Genomic DNA, 14,835 nt, shown 5'->3' with positions numbered 1-14,835 from the left:
TTTGTTTATTGTTTCCTATTATTTAGTTTCTTTCCTTAGTTGGTCAAAATTTGCACATCGTGCGGTCGCCGTAGAATTGTGGAATTGTGGAGAGAAGGGTAAGGGGCACGATGGAGCTGTTTTGCATAGCCAACTGATTTTGATGGCATTTTCGCAGAGCTTAAAACAATTTGCCATAATGCTTTTATTGTGCGTCCTGGTGACGGCGCGTCGTCAGTGGCAGCAGACATTTCACGAACTGGTGGTTGAAATGGCTGCATGTGCAGCAATCCAAAGTAATAATATTATATTTAATTTTGTGCAAATTGAAAAAGCGAAATGAAACGAAACGAAATGAAACGAAATGGCGACCAGTAGTAACAAAGTTTTATAGTGCGGGCATGCGGGCAATAAATGCTCGTAAAAACCCAAGTACTTTTTCTTGCTCAAACTTTCTAGCGGGTTGTCTACTTGACTGACTGCTCGTTTGTCTGTCTGTCTGTCTGTTTAACTGACTATCTGTTTGCGTGTGTGGGCGTAACTGTTGCCAACATGCTAGGGCTAAAAACTATGGCCACATAGCATGCAATCAACTGACCTCTTGCCAGAATCAGCGCTACTTTTGTTTAATATAGACCAGCTCGATCTGGCTCACATACAAAGTTATTGAAAACTTCGCCTCATCGCCCTTAAGCATGCAACGGATATTACAGAGAGCGCGTTAAATAAAGCAGAAATAATAAAAATAATAATAATAACCAACTCTGACTGCTGCACTGACTTTTGTAACTTTTGCACGCTGCACTTTTCGGGCGCATTCTATTCTGTACGGGGAGGACGAAAGTTCTCCCACTGGTCGCTCCCATGATTCGCACGTTACAAAGTTATAAGCAGCTCAGGCAGCAGGTGGGCCAACAGTCTGAACTGTCTGAACATTTGGCCAACTGCAGTGGTAGCTTACAAAACCTTGTGTCTGCAAACTATTAAAGTGCACGCCATTGGCAAAACTGTTAAACCGGGCCACGAGTATAAATCCTTAGAAAGTTGTCGTTGCTTTCGCTTTTGCCTTTTGTGGTAAGATGAAGTGCTTTGGGCATTGAATGAAGTGCTCGTTGGTTTAATATTCCTTCCAAAAAAGTTGCCACCACGTGTCGTTAACAAGCCATATAAAACAGACATGAGCATTAACATATTGCGAGGTTTAGCACAAAATACCAATAAGTGTACAATATATATACCCAAAAACAAGAACAACGAAAATCCATACATATATGTATTAAGTAGCGATAAAGCGCGGCTGCTTGGGCAGCCAGTCTAGCTGGCAGTCAAAAGTCTGCAACTCACGAATCACTAAAAATTTGAACAAAAGTTAAACTTCCGCTTCCGTTAACGTTGGCGTTGCTTCAAACGGAAGTAAGTAAAGCTTTTCCAACATTAAAAAGATGTAAAGCGCCAGAAGAGCGACAAGCGAAAATATATATACATAGACATACTCGTATATATGTAGAAAATAGCTGAAGCAGTGGCGGAAAAATTTCAACAAGGAATATATTGTGGCTGTGATGGCAGGCCCCACGAAAAAGACAGCCCAAACTTTTTTCGGGGCCAAGCTGAAGATAAGCTGCGTGAACTACGCCCCACCCATTCGCCACACCCTCGGCCACCATAAAAGAAAAAACAGCGTGTTAAGCAAGACAGCAAAAATATTGCAAGAATATTCAAAACATGCGCTTAAAAGTATTTTGCAGCACATGGTAACAAAAACAAAACGGACACAAAAAATCTGCATAATATGTAGCATACTTAGCGGGGCAGGCATGTCACATTCGTCGAGTGCATGGCCTGTAGCGTGGGTTTAAAAAGGTGAACCAGCATGTTTTAAAATGGCCAGCATAAGCACATATATGTATAAAGAAATAGAGAGGAAAAGTGCTTTATGAACGCATCAGCTGACACATTAAAAAGTTCCTGTTTGTGTCAAAATATTTGCATAAATTAAAGCGGAACCAAAAATTTTCCTTTTATGGTAATTAGTTATGCGCTATACCCACATTTTGTCAGGCTGCATGCAACTCAATGGCATATCAATTACATACCTTGTAATGTAATGGGGTTCCAAATGACCTGACAACCGGCAAACAACAAAGCGATAACGCACACACACACACAATTTACAAAATACAAAGCGGCAAGGCAGATAATAAAATCAAACAGAAGGGAAAGATAAAAATAAAATCGACTGCAAAGGCAAAACTTGTCCATATTTATACTCGCCCCTTCGCTTTCTTTTGGGCAAAAGAAAAAACCCAAACAAGTGCAGCACAAATCGTTAAAAAAGATTTAATCAACAAACAAGAGCCATAGTGACAAGGGGGCTGGCTGAGAACTAAACTGAGGGCTTGTTCATATGAAGCACGAATAGAAAAGTAAGTAGCAAGGGAACGAAATAATGATTACGATCATCATTGTTACGGCCATCATCAAGATGGTAAAGCAATATGCTAACAAAAGCTGCAAACGTGACAAAATTAGTGAACAATAGGCCACAAAATGCGAGCAAACGGCAATCCTTATGAACTCTTGTATCGCTGGACACAGACTAGAGATGGACGCGTGACAAGATTTGGATGACATGCAAATCTTAATTTTTAATTATAAGGAATGTTATGTATTTAAAATAGAATAGTTTAAACTTAAACTGTACACACAAATTTTTGAAGCATAGCTCCTGCAAAATACATTTATTATTTTTGCTAGGAAATTATTTGAAGTTCCTTTCATTTCACAAGTTTTTACAAGTAAATGTTTTTTCAATCATATTATTTTTAATAACAACAAGTTAAGTTCTTTTACAAAAAGTTGTATATAAAATAGGTTTAATTTAAACAATAAAGATCACAGTGTTTGAAAAGATTTAACAATAAAATACACTATTATCTTAATATGCAAAAATTTACTAGAAAATCTAAACACGAAATGGATGTAACGGCAGGAGACGTGACAGACTCTTAACTTTCGAGCCATAACAGCAAGGGATACCAAACCTGGTTTACAGTTTTTATTATACCAATATATTATAAATATAGCTGTATGCTTGGTGTAAACAAGTTTATTTTAGTTGAATTCCTGTAGTAATTGATCAAATTTTTGACTATAGAAAGTTCTCGAATATTCTAAACGATTCGATCATTAATACTATAATTTAGACGACATTTCCAACGATTGTGAGATAGGTATATATTATATTAAATGTACATTATTGCTTAGCAATTTTTTGATTATATATAATATTTCATTTATAATATGTAGGTGTCTATTAAACGGGGTTTGGCGTTTTGTTAAAGCTATTTATAGTCCGTACTGAAAACAAAAATCTTATGTTTTGTGCATGGTTTTATGTATAAAAGCATAAACCTATATAGCGTATATTTGTCTACACATTTAGTTTGAGAATGCTCAATCATTGCTTGCTTTGCAACAGTGCACTCACATAAAATAAATTGTGAATTAAAAATGACACGATGACTAACTATTAAATTATGGCTGAGCAGCTCTAGCTTTCGTTTTATATGTTAGGGCATTCACACCAATTTTCTTATCAAATTATCGTGTTATTTGTTTGAGAAAAACAAAAAAAACATTGTCTGTAAATAATTTTCTTATCTGCTACGCAGAATAATAGCCATCTATAAAAACATATTAAAATATCTGTATTCTTAAGTCTTTTTAAAATTATAATGAGCATCAGAAGTGTTGAATACATGTATATTTACAAAAATAAAGTTATACATCTATCATGGATTAAGAGATTTTATACTAAGATTTTATATCATGTGAGCCCGCTTTTATTATACTTATTTGAAGTTAAGTTTACACTCATATCCGAATTAGTTTAATAACTTTATAAGCATTTGGTGATAGACTTTTCAAATTGCGTAACATTATAGTATATTCTCGTTTCCATGTTTTATTTATATTTAAAGCTTAAACGGAAGTAAACTATGGTATCTTAATACCGCTATTAAGATACCATACATTCGTTGCGTTTTTGAGATTTGTTCAGCATTAGGTCACGCACCCACAACCGACTCATACAACGATAATAACGACGTCATCTACCACCACATTTACAAAGAAAGAATATGAACTAGAATCTTTAGCAGTTTATGTGTGTGGTCAACGAACAAAAGAATCTGGGAGGTCCAATGACGATGGCGATAGCGCTGATGGCAACGACAGCTTTGTTGAGGTAGCGGCAAAAAGGAGTCAGAATATTAAAAGAACATAAAAAGAAATCAACACAAAAGTGACCACACAGTGGCTTTGGCAGCATCATCGTTGATGTGGCTACTACAGAATATAATGGGAGGCTAACAGACAAGTATATGTGACACGCACACAAACACACACATACCCATATATGTACCAAGGCACCATATATTGAGGAAAATCCTTCGATTGTCAATTTCAAAACGTGGGCCATGGGCAATATGAGATTCGGCAAATTGAAAACGAAAACGAAATAGAATGAAATAAAACATTTGACCTTTGATGATTCAATTGATGCCCAAAAGGGCCAGAAGGCAGCTACCCAGGTGGTTAGTCAATATTTGTCAACCAGCCTTGGAGTTGCCAAGTTAAAGGTGCGACCCAATGTAAAACCAAATACCAGTAAAGCTTACAACAACTACTACAAAAGCTTTGCATAGCTGCCATTGCACGCAAAGTAAAAATGTTTGTCAAGCCAAAGTTTGTGTGTGGCACTAAAATTGTTGCCATAGCGGCAAAGTTGCACAGAATAGCGAAACTAGGCAAGCGAGGATAAGGCTGAGGCAGTAGATAGTAAAAAAATCACAGCACAACACTAGAATAAATAGTTGTGTTGGGCGCGCAAACTTTTAAGTAACAGCCTGAGTGAAAAAGTTCAGGTGATGTACAGCATTGAAAAAATATGTCACGATAGTAGCAAAAAAAGAAATATATATATAAGGAGGCAAATGGCATACAATCAAGGGTGCAGAGCGCGCGAGCTGCTCAGCAAAAAATTTGCAGCACAAAATATTTCAGGCACGCACACCCAACATGCCAACAAAATGTGCATTAAAAAATTTTATAACATAAATTTAATAAACCAAAGCAGCCATAGCAGCTGATTTTTGGCAAAATGTATATGTTGCGTATACGCAATGCTAGACAAGTTGCCTGCCTGCTGACTTAGCAGGATTGCTCATTTTGGCGTATGTCTCACATTATGTATGCGCATGTAGGTATAAAGCACATAGCTTTATAGATTTCACACACACAACACATTTGTCTTACTTATCGGTCGCAGCTGTCTCAGACACCCATGCCCTCCCACCTACTTATTCAGTGAGATCTACATGTAGCATATTTGTAGACCCATAGAATGTTGTCATAATCACTCACATCGCTTTTGGCATATGAATGATTAGATATAATTCATTTTAGAAGCTGCCACACATTTCGTCTGCTTATTGCCATTTTTGCATAAGTCGCTTAAAGAGCGAGTACGATGAGCTTATAATAGACATACTCGTATTAGAGAGAGCACATGGCCAGGTGGATGTGCCAGGTGGGTGACAATCATGGAGATGCGTGTGAATGGCGCATTAAGTGCCAGAGAGCAGCAGTTGTGCTTAGTTGAGTTGGTCGTGTAGTAGAATGCATAAGGGAAGGTGTGCATAAATGAAGGTGTGATAAAACGTATTGTCTCGTGTTGACATTAAGCACCAGATAGAACATAAAATGGCAAATTATGGCATGTCTAATCTTACAAAGTGCCAATAGCTATACACTCATTAAATATTATTTAAAATGGAAGTTTATGAGTAATTGTTTATTTTTATATTTCTTGAAACTGAAAGGTTTTCCAAGAAAAAAACACAGAATCGAAGCACTAATTCTTAATTATTATTAATTGATTTATTTAATTGATTTAAATAAATTTCGATTCCAAGTCATAGATTAGATACTGTTTTTATCCTTCCCGTCAGGCTGAGCAATCACGAAAGCTAAGTAGCTAAGTTGTATCTTCCTATTATGCTTTTCAATTTTAAAGTTTTTAACGTAAATCGAGCAAGATGCTGATAACCTATTCTATTAATAACCTGTTTTCTCCAAACCATTTATCCGAATAAAATTCATTTCATTAGTCCTGAAGAAAAAATGTATTGAAGGTAAATCAAAGAAAATTTGTGTTTTCTAGCTTAAAAAGTCATGCCAGACAGCTTCCAAGATATATGCTTCCACTTGACACACAAAGGTTAAGGGCACATTATGGGGGCCAGGGCTACAACTTAGACCCTATTTACGAATGTAGTCGCATAAGCTACACTTAATAGCATTATGCGAATGCAATCAATTATGCGTTACAGCTGGAGCTTCAATGCTGAACACCTTTTAAGAGAACACACGCCGAGACACACTTGACTATAACTACAAATCTATAGCTGACAAATGCATTCATCAGTGCCAGCACGGCAATGCATTGAATGCGCTGCAAAAATGTATGCAGTGCATTTTTCTCTTTTTTTCCGCTGCTAGCCAATCAATACTAATGCGCCATGATTTATTAATAACCCGCTCGCACACACATTCGCACATACACAGTCATACAGAAAGCGGAAAAAAGCAAATACAACATCACATAAGGCTGAACATTTTTTCAACATTGCCAGCCAATCCTCCTTCCATCCCCCCTTGCTTGCCTTTACAGTCGTCTAGATAGACGCTGGCTGCGCGTAATCTCCTTAAAATGCAATTTGTTTTGTTGCAATCAACGATTTTTGATGATGACGACGACGACATTGACGATGATGATGATATTGATGGCTACCACCGGCTGACTGAATGATGATCGAATGCACGCGGCAAGTGGGGCAACAATTTGCAGCATAGCCAAATAAATTGATTGTTATTTTTATCCGGCACAAAAGCTATGCAAGTGTTTGTGTGTGTGCGAGCGTCTGTGTAGCTGCTTTTTTTTAACGTACCCCAGCCACTTGGCTCAAATTGGTTGCTGCCTCTCTGCCTCAACTGTGATGCATGGCAATGCCAATGCGGTTGGGCATTTCGACAGGCCACCCGACAAACTGACGCTCTGACGGACCTATCGAGCGAGCAAGCCAGCGAACGACCAGCTATGAATGAATCACAAGCAGTGGGAGTGCCAGGCGTTTCTGGACAGGCAGCCACGCCAACAGCGATGGCGAGCAATTGGAAAAATGCATGAACGCACACACATTCACACACACACAAGTAAACACGCACATGGACACGTTGTTTTGTTGATGCGGCCTGAGCTAACAAAAGCGCAGCGTTTACATTTTTAGACCCAATAACTAAAGGTTGCGAGGGTATCTTTGAATTATTATAAGATATGTAACTCGCTGCACTAATCCTCGATAATTTCATATTCAACTTCGTCATATCGGTTGGATTCCCTATTCGTTTAACCATTCTTCTGTCCACGCGTCCGTTCATCTAGCTTTGCGTTTTAGATTTTTACTCTTGGCTTGAAAATTGAAAAATATATCTCATATATGTATCTAATTTTGAAATAATAGACTACGTTTTTACTTAATTTGAAAGCTTCCTAAATACTTTTATTGTGAATTTGAATAATGCCTGTTTCCTTTTATTTAACTGCACCACTTAAGACGCATTGAATTGGAAATCTTTGAATTTCGTAATTAATAAACAATTAGCAAGATTTAAACAACTCAAAAAGTGAAATCATTAGTTAGTACTGCAAATCGCAAAAACAAAAAAGAAAATTTTTTAACACAAACATAATAATAAAGAAAGAAAACTTAAGAATATAAACAAATAATCAGATAAATGTAGAAGAAGCTGAAGAAAATATATTAGATCTTAAAAACAGCAGAAACTACTAACATGACAAATGGTTTCAAAAATTATATATACGTTTCAGAAAATATCCATACATATGTAGGCTGATCTACGGGTATAAATAAGCCACTTATTGTTCTTACAAAAACATATTAGCTCAAGTTTTTGTAAGAACAATAAGTGGCCTTTTTTTACAAATAAGAACACATCATAGTTTAAATTATATTCAGCTACATACCTGAAATGGAAAATGAGCTGCTGACTAATTTAAATAATTATCATAAAGGTGATACCTGAAAAAAAGATTAGTGTTGAATAAAGTGTGTTTAAGTGTAAATATCACTATCAAAGCAAATACCAAAAAACACATACATACATACATACTTTGATAAAAAAAAAAGTGGCGAAAATATAATTAGGAACAAATATTCAGAAGTACATACACTTACTATACAGACAGGCATATACTATATATATATACTATACTATACCAAGAAATAATTCTATGTTGATTACATCAACAAATTTATAAAGAAAAAATGTATATACATACATATGTACTTGTATTAAATATTTGTCTATTAATTTATAAAAGTATGTTCTAGTTTTATGTATGTACTAGTTTAAATCATTTTCATGACTGTCTGAAATGCATGCAATCTGTATGGTTGGTTAACCATTTATTATTTATTTAATATTTCTGGCCTAAACTAACTTAGAAACTTGTTGTCAATTTGATTACCCATTATTTCTTTAATTCAAATTAATAACCAATTTGATTTTAATAGTTTATCGAAGGGTAAATCGACTTCGACTTGGCATTTATGCAATTGTTTTTTATGTTAGCTTGATTTTTTTTTTGTTTACATTGCCGACGACAATTGGAACTGTAGGAGGGTTGGATCGGTTGGGGTCAGTTGGGGCCAGGGCTCTGGGTGTAGGGCTATGGGAAAGCACTATTCGCTGCATACTTTATGGCGTGCGGCACACAATGCGTGTTTTGCAGTAACAGATTTGTTTGCATGGGCTTTGTTTGTTGGCCCTCCCCACAAAGACCACTTCCAGTTTTTGCTCTCCTTCAAATCCCTGACATTTTACCTATTTAATTTTTTCTGTTTCAAGCACACACGCTAACATCCATACGTATAGCTGTGTGTTTCAATTTGCACAAAATTCCGATTGCTTTCATGTCCATCCGTCTATCTTACCGCCCGTCTATCTCGCATTCTATCTTGCAGGCGAGATTGATTTCTAGCTGGCTGTGAATTGGATGGCAACAACAACAGCTGCCGAAACACCAAAAACTACAATGAAAATATCGCGTATACGCAATGCAGTTCGTGTTCGACTGGCTGTTTCCTTGCAATATATTTGCATTTTTATGCGGCGCCATCTTCATACCCATCTCTCTTCCATAAGTTGCAGCGCCAACATTGTTTGCATTGCAAATTTTTATGCGCGGCTTTGTTATTTTTTTCCCATTTCTCTTTGTTGTTTTTTATGCATTTTGACGATATATGCATTTCTTTTAGCAAACATTTTGTCGCTACAAATGTCAATTTTACACGCATTTGTTTTATTTTTCGTGGGTAGGAATACAAAAGAGCACTTAATGAAATTGCATTCGCAATTGATTAACCCATCTGTGAATTGCTTTTGATTAACACGTTGATTGTGGGACTAAGGCATGGATAACATATCGTATATGTATACATCATACTCATATATTAAGTCTGGCCGATAACTGCCGCCAGCTGACGCATATACTTGACAAACTTGCCCTACGATTGCTTTACGCTGTTGCGTGTCTTTTTTTGTTTTGTTTTGCTTTCTATTCTCCCGTGCTTGGCATTTTGTTGGTTTAATATCTGGGGAACGCGGCATAAATACGTGTAGGTGGCTTATCAGGCACCCAAACACAGCACACATACATTCACACATTATCGTTATGAGCAAGTTGTCGTTGTCAGGCCATTATCAAGTATGTGTGGCTCCGAAGTCGTCGTACTAACACATCAGTAATCATTATCAGTAATCAAGGTTCATTGTTGCTGTTGTTATTTAAACAATTTTCTGATTAGATTTCCCACTACTTTCGCTCACTTCTGCCCTACTCTTGGCAACATTGTTTGCACAATCGAGACCCAAGTTGCGTTTTAGCCTCAAATTAGCTTTTTTGTGGGTATGAACGTATTTGTGTGTGGGGGCGTCACCACAAAGTTTTTTAATTGAAATACTTTTGCCTTCTAATTAATGAATTTAATGTGCTCTTTATTTATTTTTATTTAGTTTAGTTGCTTTGGCAAGTTAATGGTTTATTTTATTTCCATTTAAATTACAAATTATTATTTGCTTTGCGTTCTGTGCTTTTGTTGCTGTTGATTTCAGAGCACGAAACAGTTTATTTTAATTTATTTAGCTACGATAATTAAGAGTCAAGTTTTTGCCAACAAATAGAATTAACTTTATATATTTTTTCATTCAAATGTTTATAAGCGCAATAGTTAATGTGAATTGTAAACTGTATACTTTAGCAAATCAGTGGCCATTTTCAGTTGATTAAGGAAAGTAACACTCCACGAAACACACATGATCTTAGTTTATTGTTTCTCAAAATACACACAGCTAAAATTTGGCCATTTACAATAACAGCAATACATATACATACGTAGCCGGATACAAGCATTTGCTTGAAATACCTATACCATTTGATCCTTACGAACTTTAAACAACTCTATGCAAATTAGGTTATGCTATCTTATTTTAACATAACATTATTATTATTAGATAAATATTTTTAAGAAAAGCGGTGTTTATTTTTTTTTTTTTTTGATAGCGCAAAAGTCCAAATTGATTATTTCAATACGCCCTAAAGCGGCGCCCAATCGCAAACAAACAACTGTGATAGCTTGAACATATAAAGCAGATAACTGGGGTCGATGCAGTCGATTTGCAGAAATCTCGAATGGCTTCGAAATCTACCTTGCTCACGAAGCCTTAAGGCTATTACCTTTCCCAACAAGAACAATAACAAAAACATATAACTGGTGACACTAGCGACATAAACCCACGGACCGGCATTGTCATAAAAACATTTGCAAATGATATGCGCTAAAGCTGTTTACAAGCGCACGCCCGGGACTTATTAATAAAAACGACAACAGGCAGCAGCAGCAGCAATAATAACAATAACAAAAACAGCAACACAAACTTGGTACGCAGAAAATAAAAACAAGACCAAACAACAACCAATAAAAACACAAGAAATTATATAAAAAATTCATAATTCAAATACTAAAACAAAACAAAGGACCGCGCAGGTTAACAAAAAGGGACAACACAGCAATTTTTTGCATGACTCACGACCATACGGGGATGAAGAAAGAAGGACGAACGGGTCGTCTGGGGCTCCTAAACAGGCGTGTCAAAGCCGCACTCAAAAACACGCGAATGAAACGAAGGTGAGGCATAAAAACAAAAGCAGAAGAAAAAATAAAAAGCTAAACACGCGGAGTCTCGTTCCAACATTAAAAAAAAAAGAACTATAAACGACAAGCAAGTTGCTCATGACCCGCAGGGCAGTCAAACAAACGAAAGGTCAGTCAGAAACGACAACAACACCAACAGCAGCAATAATAACAACAACAGTGACGACGATAGCCAGCATTAACGTAAATAAGCTTAAGCTCGAGTCGCTTATTACCCTTTACTTTTTTATGGTGCGCTGGCGCTGCTTGAAAGGGCTAAAAACATAAAGTACCTAAAATAAAAGCAAAGATGGCCTGTAAATAGGCTAAATTAATATAAATAGGAGAATGTGCCAAATATTAGAGGATATGACAGAAATTCCTGGCTCCTTTATTTATTTATTTAATTGAAAAGTCGATAGTCTTGGAACAAATACATATGTAAATGCAAAACCAACTATTAATAAAAGAATCTATCAGTTCTACCCACAAATAAGGGTATATTCCATAAGTGTAGGGGTATATTGTTTTTTCTGTGTAAGTATTAACTAGCAATAGATAAGATACTTGATAAAGACTATCAAATAAAATACATACAGTCCATCACCTATCTGTTAACCAAGTTAAGTTTAACATGAACTAATTTTTGTACAGAGTTGTCATTTTAAAAATTTGATAATAAAGCTTAAAAGCTTTGATTGTGGTTAATATTTTAATATTTTATTTTCTGATAATTATAAAAATAAAATCTGTGTGTCTGACATACGTCTGGTTGACCAAACATATTCAAAATGCAAATTTGACTTGCAGTTCACAAACTGACAAACAACATTTTAGCATTTCCTTGCGTTTGTTATTATCGTTTATTTCTAATAATTAGGTGGTGCACATGTGGCGATTATAGATAGATAGTAGACATACACTATATTTAAAACAATGTTGTTAAATGAAACAATCCAAAATATCTTTTATATTTATTAATTTATTTGAAAGTTAGGTTTTGACATGAACAGCCAGCTATATTATTTTCATATTTTAAGTGTTGCAATGCTAAAAATAAATAATAAATCAATACATTTGGAACATATCAACTAGAGATTTATAAACATTATTTTTTTTCCTAATTAACAAAACTAGTTTATTTTCTCAACATGTGCTCTTCAATGCTTCCCCCATGGATAACGCGATTGTAAAAACCTTGCCAAGGTTAGATTGAAACATGTTGTGCACATGATCTGCGCTCTACAAGGCGTATTAGTAATGGGTTTGAGTTCATGTGTTCGAATTGAATTAACAAGATTTTTATATCAGCCCCAAAATGCACACAAATGCTAATTCCAACATTTGACTTTGTTTAATTGCATGAGATAACAGAATCAACAGAAAATACAATTAACAATTAAGGGGGAAAAAACAGTTCAAACATATACATATACGTGTATGTGTGTAGAACTTTTAGTGGCAATAGCAATGTCAACAATTTATGAAAAAAAAAACTTAAATATTTAAAGCTAAATATAACAAACTAAAACTAACACAACGCTTTGCCTTGCTTTTGTCATGCAAATCTATGCACCACTATAGTAACAACAACAATGACGACAACAACTGCAATGGCGACAATAAAAATTGTGACAATTTATAAGTCAAAATGTTGTCGGCCATTGGCAAAACACATTTTTGTGAAAACCACTTACATAGATGCCAGCAAAGTTCAGAATGTCAAAAGTTTATTTTAAAATAAATAACAAAAACGAATCCACATTTTTATTGCCAAACATTTTATTTAACGTTTTCAGTTTATGGTATATGTAGTGCATATTTCCAATAAACACATTGCAACGTACGAGTTCATACCAACACACACATCCATACATATATTTGACAATTTTCGTTTTGATTTTTCATTGCATTCGGCAGCAATTGAAGTAAAATTTGCCAACATTATTATGAATGCATATTGGCCGAACAAACAGCAAAGGTACAGTCGATCGAAATCATACTCTGACAAGTGGATGTACTTAAGAACTATGAAAAATAGCAGTCAAATTTGACTGATTATAGATATGGTCCCACAAGCAAATAACTTAATTTTATGTAAGAGTATATAAACGAAGCACAAATTCTTTCATACCATTACTAACCAATTGTAGTATAGTATATTAAAATGTCATTTTTATCATTATTTAAACTAAGGTATTGATTACTGCAGTATCTTCCAGACGAGAGGAAGGCCGGGGAAGAAACTCTTAAGTTAGGAAGCTTTATACGCAGGCAGGCGTCCATTATCTGCTCGAGAAACGCATAGCGCTTGGACAAAAGCTCCTGAATCTCCATAGAAAAACATGCAAACAAACCTACCTTTTTCCACTGTCCAACACTGGCAACATTACTGAACGGGGCAGCAAAACGTAGCATGGAGGAAAGTACTAAGGACAAACTTAGCACGATTTGTCAATGGCAGCAAATAAATAACAATACTACCATGCTTCGTACAAAGCAATAGGTAGCTCAGCGCCTAAATGGTCCAAACACTTATGTATAAGCTTAAATGCGTCGAAAGAGATGATTAACTGTTTATTCGAAATTAAAAGCTTAACAAAAATAATGCCTTGCTACTGATTTTGAAATGACAAATATATAAAAGAATTTTTTTTGTTAAATATTCTGCTTTTCATTTTACAAATTTATTGTCAGCAAATAAAACCAAGGTCAAAGTGATGTATAATATCTATAGGTATTGCATAATAAATGATATGTTATATTATACGCTATACAGCTGACCTTGCTATTCAATTCAAAAAATGGTAAATACGGATGCTAACAAATGCTTTTGTTTATTAATTCAATTCTAATTTGTATCGTTTGCCTATTTTTCGTCACATAGTTGGCTTTCCATTTTAACTCTGCTACTATCGAGTTTAGTAGCTTGGCAAAATTACAATTTTCATTGCATTATTTGGAATAGCTTAGTTGTTATCAAATTTTGTTAAAAATTGTTTTGCTCTTGATTCGGTATAAAATTTCAAATTTGTTTCGATTCAATTGAGAGCATTTTGTCCCCAGTTGCCTTTGCTTTTCAACTTTACAATTGTCAAGTTGAGTAGTTTGGAAAAATTACAATTTTTATCGCATTCGTTGGAGCAACCTCGAGAGTCACTCTCTCGATTTCTGTATTGAAATTGAATATTTTTTTGTTTCACTAGTGGCCTTTGATGAACTATTGTCAAGTTTAGTAGCTTGGAAAACGCTTGGAAACGCTCGCTGTGCTACAAATTTAAGAATTGTTTGCGTAAGTATTTTGAATCAAATAGTTGCTTCATTAAAAATGTACAGCTGAAAAAATTTGCATTGTATTCGTTCGAAAAGTTTCCATAAAAATAAATCTATTTACTTTCTAGTAAAATGGCACCACCTAAGAGATTTAACGGCTTCATGAGTTTTGTTAATGAAACGCGTAAAGCGAATCCTGAGCATCATCAGGTATCAGTTAAGGAATCAATAAAATTATGCGACC

General features: G+C 35.2%; 1 protein-coding gene across 4 annotated transcripts in view; it reads right to left on the bottom strand.

Annotated features, from left to right (window-relative positions):
* The window catches only part of LOC115632936 (palmitoyltransferase app), a 92,840-nt gene that overhangs the window by 73,082 nt on the left and 4,923 nt on the right, over nucleotides 1-14,835 (bottom strand). For 3 of the 4 annotated variants that reach the window (XM_030530231.1, XM_030530232.1, XM_030530229.1), the window contains exon 3: nucleotides 8,090-8,144. The exons of the other annotated variant lie outside the window; for it this stretch is intronic. The gene's annotated coding sequence lies outside the window, so the exon portion shown is untranslated. The remainder of the gene's footprint in view (nucleotides 1-8,089; nucleotides 8,145-14,835) is intronic. 4 annotated transcript variants of the gene reach the window in all.

This window comes from Scaptodrosophila lebanonensis, unplaced genomic scaffold, assembly GCF_003285725.1.
Source record: "Scaptodrosophila lebanonensis strain 11010-0011.00,11010-0021.00 unplaced genomic scaffold, SlebRS2 tig00001415-arrow-pilon, whole genome shotgun sequence".
In the NCBI taxonomy this organism is placed as follows: Eukaryota; Metazoa; Arthropoda; class Insecta; order Diptera; family Drosophilidae; genus Scaptodrosophila; species Scaptodrosophila lebanonensis.
Note: the sequence above shows the minus strand (reverse complement) of the source record. Positions and strands in the feature narration are given on the sequence as shown.